The sequence below is a fragment of the Hyalella azteca genome, unplaced genomic scaffold (assembly GCF_000764305.2).
Source record: "Hyalella azteca isolate HAZT.00-mixed unplaced genomic scaffold, Hazt_2.0.2 contig9001, whole genome shotgun sequence".
Taxonomy (NCBI): domain Eukaryota; kingdom Metazoa; phylum Arthropoda; class Malacostraca; order Amphipoda; family Hyalellidae; genus Hyalella; species Hyalella azteca.
This window is the reverse complement of record NW_025939082.1, coordinates 268,057-274,566: the sequence shown is the minus strand read 5'-3', so window position 1 is coordinate 274,566 and position 6,510 is coordinate 268,057. Positions and strand designations below refer to the sequence as shown.

Sequence of the window (6,510 nt, the reverse complement as noted above, 5' to 3'; positions counted from 1 at the left end):
GGATTGTACGGAAATAACGCGAATATAAAAGGGTGAATAAATGTCACTGGAAATCCTTTTAATTCATAGGATCGCGTAAAGAATTGAGCGATTGGAAGTCAGTGGAGATTCTCTAAGAGCGGACTGGAATTAGAGACAGGAGAGCTTACCAAAATTAATCTCTGTTTTCAATTGTAGCGGTGCGTGATTTTAATAAAAATGCATTTGCCAGGCTAACCTTCAACAAGCAAACACTGGGCACAGCAGAAATACTCAGACGAGCTGGCAACCTGCGACGCAAGTGTTGCGGAGTGAGCGCGATGGAGATGGACGTGGAGTCCGGAATTCATTCTGTAAGCGCGACGGTGACTACCGAACGCTCTTACGTCAGCGCCAGCCAGACAACCGAACTTTAACCGTGCAGGGAAGAGAACTTGTATTCTTGATACTTTATTGGTAACGAAGGCCCTGGTAAATACTGAACATGAAGAGGAAAACAGAAGCAAAAACAAAATGAACCCAAAGTAAACTCAAAATAAACCCAGCGGCTGGCACGCACTGAATCTATTGTTCGTAGTCATGAACTAATATGATTCTGTAAACGAAAGTAATGAACTTAACAAGATGCAGCAATAGTAGTTAATCCTAGTTATTCCTAACAAAACTACAATTCACAAATATCACAACTCAAATTTAGATCTCACAATAATTCCCAAATATCACACACAAATTTACACGTCACAATATAACTATTCACAAGAGATTCAACATCAGTGAAGTGTAAAGTGCTTCACGACTGACTGAATAAAAGGGAAGCGTTTCGGTGAACTGACTTTTTCTCTAAATGAATATGCTAGTAAAATCGAAAGACAAATTAATGAAAAAATTGAGTACAAATTTAACAGAAGCGATATAAAAAATAACTGTTTGATTGATCGCCAAAAAATGACAAGGAAAATCGGGGTACAAAAATTAGTGAAAATATCTGCCATACTTAGCGAGAAACCCGCTATGGGCCCATGACCCGCAGTGGGCTCGCTGCCCCATGTCACCCTACTCCGTACATGTGGCCGACTGGTTTGCTAATTTTCTGTGCTTCATGAGTAAGGTGAGTACACTGCAACGTATACGCTTGTACGTGTTTGTCTATACGTGTGTATGTGTACACGTGCACGTAGGAGTTATGTGAGTACTCACATACTAAGAGTTGTGTGAGTACTCACCTGTTTAGATGAATGACAGTATTTATTCATACAGTCGTATACATTACGAGCCTGTATTGATGCATACAAGACATATTTTATAGACATATTTTATAGACATATTTTATAGACATATTTTATAGACATATTTTATAGACATATTCAAACGAACGACTGCAGAATCTTCTGTAGGCCATATTTAGAGTTCAGAAAAACATTTTTATTTTTTCTCACAGTCATGTATTATCATCACAAATTTAATATCTAATTATGTTTTTTTAGCTTAACTCTATAATCAGGAAACTTTAATTACGTTAATTGTTGTTACGTTTAATTACGTGTGCATGTTCCGGAATAAAACTAGATTTTGTATAGAATAGCACCAGCATCTACTTCGACTTTCGCAATGAAATATTTACAAAATAAATTGTTTGTCAATTGTTTAGCAGCAACGAAAAATAGTTATAAGCGTAACGGACATATTCAGTTAATTATTATAGTTAACCTGACTAGTTCTTGTAACCTAATAACTAATATTTACTTGATATTAGATGTTTATTAGAAACAATCACTGAACTTGCCGTGTCATAAAAATATCCTAAAGTAAAATAACCTTGGCCCCTCTGCACGAGAGTTTTGTGAAATGCCAAGCTAAAAATTTACTTCAAAATTTCAACAAATTTTGTTAAGATTTATCAAGTTTACAAGTCGCGTCAGGGCGACAGTTTTGCGAGCATAATGCTAATTTATTAATTATTATAAATAATATTCCTAATTATTCCTGCTATTAGGAGCTGCTTTTTCGTGAGCCAATAACTTACTTTATTTAATTTGTTTGAACTTACCTGACATTTACTTTTTTTATTCAGGCCCACAATGTGATATTCTACGAGTAGATTAGGGTTTATAAGTAGATGAGGGTATATACTAAGTAGATGAAGGTATATAGTACGAAGATGAGGGTATATACTACGTAGATGAGGGTATATACTACGTAGATGAGGGTATATACTATGTAGATGAGAGATATACTAAGTAGATGAGAGATATACTACGTAGATAAGGGTATATACTAAGTGGATGAAAGATATACTAAGTAGCTGAGGGTATATACTACGTAGATGAGGGTATATACTATGTAGATGAGGGCATATACTAAGTAGATGAGGGCATATACTAAGTAGATGAGGGTATATACTAAGTAGATGAGGGTATATACTAAGTAGATGAGGGTATATACTAAGTAGATGAGAGTATATACTAAGTAGATGAGGGTATATACTAAGTAGATGAGGGTATATACTAAGTAGATGAGGGTATATACCAAGTAGATGGGAGATATACCAAGTAGATGAGGGTATTTACTAAGTAGATGAGAAATATACTAAGTAGATGAGAGTATATTTGTCTACCAAAGCCCTGAGCTGGGCGCACAGACCATCTACTGTGCAGTAGACGATGCAGTAGCACACCAGAGCGGCCGTTACTACAGTGACTGTAGGGTGAGTACAGTGCATGTACAGTGACTGTAGGGTGAGTACAGTGCATGTACAGTGACTGTAGGGTGAGTACAGTGCATGTAATAAAGTGCATATACAGTGACTGTAGGGTGAGTACAGTACATATACACTGACTGTAGGATGAGTACAGTAACTATACATTGACTGTAGGGTGAGTACAGTACATTTACAGCGACTGTAGGGTGAGTACAGTGCACGTTACAGTTACGGTACTACAGTAACTGTAGGGTGAGTACTGTGCATATACTGTCACTGTACTACCAGCCATTCGAGCCATCATGAGCTATTTATTTATAAGCATATTTATCCCGTACATTTCTGAACTGCATTTCGGTCAGTAAACTAAGCCATACTAGAACTTCATATTTGTTAGGGTAACTGTGAAATAATGAAGGCTAAAGTCTTACTTTTGTTAGTAGTTTCCATTTATCAGCTGAGATATGTAATATTAATCCTAAACAATATATGTTATGTCACTAAACAATATAGGCCTATCCAGAGCTATTCTTCAATGCCGAAGATACTACACTAATATCGGTAGTACGCATTCCACTGTCAATTGATTGCCATGTATTTTTTCTAAACCATGCATATGTTTTATTTGTGTTTACACATATTTTATAAGTAATTGTAAATTTGTTATTCACATCTAAACCATGCATATGTTTTATTTGTGTTTAACACAATTTTATTAGTAATTTTAAATTTGTTCTTCACATCTGAACCATGCATATGTTTTATTTATGTTTACACATATTTTATAAGTAATTGTAAATTTGTTCTTCACATCCAAACCATGCATATGTTTTATTTGTCTTTAACACAATTTTATTAGTAATTATAAATTAGTTCTTGTGCTGCCCCGACACCGCAGGAGCTGCGGACATACAGGCTGGCCAACGACGACAGCCTCGCTGCTAAACTCTGGGCGACCAGTGAACGCGACGTCAAACTTGCGCCTCATGAGGCCAATATATAACTCTGCACAACGGGGGACGTCAAACTTGCGCCTCATGAGGCCAATATGCGTAGATGAATAAATACTCTGCATCAGAGCATAATAAATTAACGTTCTGACTGAACATAAAACAGCCTTAGTAAAATCGTATCAATCTGAAAATATCGTATTTCTTCCTTTTCATCCTAGCCAATCAAAATGAACAAATTTTAAAAATCTTCAATTTTGTGAGGTTTTCACACAATCGACAGGTAGTTAAAGAAATAATCAAGGAAACTTTTATTTTAATTCATCAAACAGAATCATCTTGAGTTTCAAGAGGCCAATATATACGAGCCAATATAACAGTAAACCCGAGGCTCGCGCTGGTACAGCGTGGACGAATAAATACTCTGCATCAGATTATGAATTAACGTTCGGACTGAACATAAAACTACCTCAGTAAAATCGTATTAATATGAAAATAGTGTATTTCTTCCTTTTCGTCCAAGCCATTTAAATTGAACAAATTTCAAAAATCACCAAATTTTAAAGTCAATGAAACGAATGATAAAAACATTTACAATCATGAGAATTTTTCGCTACCGTGGTGACTTTGAGAAAAATCATATACTAAAATGACGAGTATTATGTGTATAGATGACGTGTATAATGTGTATATTAAATAACCGCGTACGAAAGCGGGATCACAAAAAAATGTAACTCTGTACTCACTGCAGTGAGTGAAAAAGAGCGCATTTTCTCGTCGACGAAAATTTGAGGTCACGGACGGACGTTTCGACGGACAAACAGACAGATAGACAGACGGACATGGCGAGCACAATAGTGCATCTTTTCCATAAATGAGAAATGCGCTAATAACCGGACTGACTGTGTGGGGGCGAAGTTTTGGTAGTACCACGTTTTCCCAGCACGTGCAAATGTTGCTGACATTCCGTAGTTAGTGTGCCGAGCAGCGCTGACCTATATAGGAGGCCTTGTTCGTCCATCACAATTATTTTTCTGTTTTGGGTTTGGGCTCTCGTCGTTTTTTGATGACTGATTTTCGTGAGCAACGAGCTTCCCTCACTCAACGAGCTTCCTATTTGAACTCCTCCATGGCCCACTATTTGAACTCCTCCATGGCCCACTATTTGAACTCCTCCATGACCCACTATTTGAACTCCTCCATGACCCACTATTTGAACTCCTCCATGACCCACTATTTGAACTCCTCCATGACCCACTATTTGAACTCTTCCATGGCCCACTATTTCCCAGTTAAAATTTAAGGCCGTGGCGCCGTTGTTTATCGGCGTGGAGGGAGATTATGAGCGCGGAACGGCAGATTGGCCGCTTTTCCCAAATCTCGGCGATATAGCGCTCGTCGGCGGGAGGCGATGGACGGGCCGCTCTGCGACCATCGGCGATAATTTGCGCGAGACTTTAAGGTTGTTTACAAACGAGGGGCCGCCTGCTACTTACGACCATGTTTCGGCTGCTATATATAATCGATTCCTCAATCGAACACGTGCGTGCTTAAGTTGGTGTTCGAACCTAAACTTAAACTTTGACATCCACTCCCATTGAACAAAACACCGTTGATGCTATCGTATACCGATGTTTACACAGAGACACTGCATTTTTAGACATCTCAGAACACTGTCCCTTTCTTGTTAAATGGAATACTTCTATTTGACAAAAAGAATGTGAGCTAAGTTCATAATCAATTTAAATGATTTGAATGCTTATCAGTTTGACTAAAAGCTCGTTCTGCGTTGATGTATGTAAGTACATGCGTACGTTTGAATGCGTACTTTATGTATGTAAGTACATGCGTACACCATATCGTGGTTCGGTTCAAATAATTCCTTCAGTGTAGTATGATCGTTTCATTCAATGGCGGTTACTGGGCGTGAGTGTCATACATAGCGTACATAGCTCTGCTCAGTCATCACACATCCTTTTTGAGCGAATAAAAAAGTTTAGTCATTAGTTTGAACAACCTCGATGACAAAACCTGGTCAATGCTTTACGGTTCTTTTTCCTCATAGTTACTCTATTATGTTCGCAGGGCAAAATTTGTTGCTGGCCTCTTTAACTGTTTAAATATTATTCCTGTTTAACTTGATGCAGCTTGAGGCAGTGAGTAGTTTATACAAAGTTACACGTACGTTCGAGTTTGCCCTGACGCAGCTGCCGGGTGGGCTGCGCTGCATCCGGCGTTAGTTCAAAAGTTGTAGTAGTGATGATCACACGTGAACGGCAAACATTGCTCATTGCAATCCTGCAATAGTAGTGGGAAAAGTAAACTTGTGAAGTATTTGACTTGAAAATTATATATTTTAAAAGTTGAACATTACTAGAAATGTATTCGTTTTTCTGGACAATGGTTCTGCAAGTGGAGTTCAATGGAAACACGTCAGCGCTACCGGTATTACGGGAATATAGGCTTAGCCTAGTGTCGCCATTATGCCGGCATTCTACTTCGTTTAGAAGATTCCGAAACTGGCAGTAATTGAAATTTTTAACTCGAGGTATATGCTGACATGATCATGTTTTTTTAGCTGCTCGTGTCCATATACTTCAGGTTTTAATTTCTATCTCATCGAGAAAGCTTGACTCATGTGTGGAAATGCCAGTTCACTCAAGTTCAACTGCATGGTTAGGCTTAGTTTTCACCAGTCAAGCTCAAGCAGTAACGGTCACCATGTCGCTGCTAGAGAAACGCGTACAAACATGGATAGAAATCGTATAGTCTCAAGTTCAACTCTGTAAGTAATCAAGTTATTGGTTCATTGTAATTATATGCTTGCTTTTCGTTGTATCCTTGGGTTTGGTCCCAGAGTGAAATCGAAGTAATGTGAATTGG

At 38.1% G+C, this 6,510-nt stretch overlaps 1 long non-coding RNA gene across 1 annotated transcript; it reads left to right on the top strand.

The window, feature by feature from the left end:
* Positions 1 to 2,619: 2,619 nt before the first annotated feature.
* On the top strand, positions 2,620 to 3,821 carry LOC108676118. Its single transcript, XR_001931163.1, has 2 exons — positions 2,620 to 2,683; positions 3,576 to 3,821. It is a non-coding gene; the product is annotated as an uncharacterized LOC108676118 (long non-coding RNA).
* The last annotated feature ends 2,689 nt before the right edge of the window (positions 3,822 to 6,510 follow it).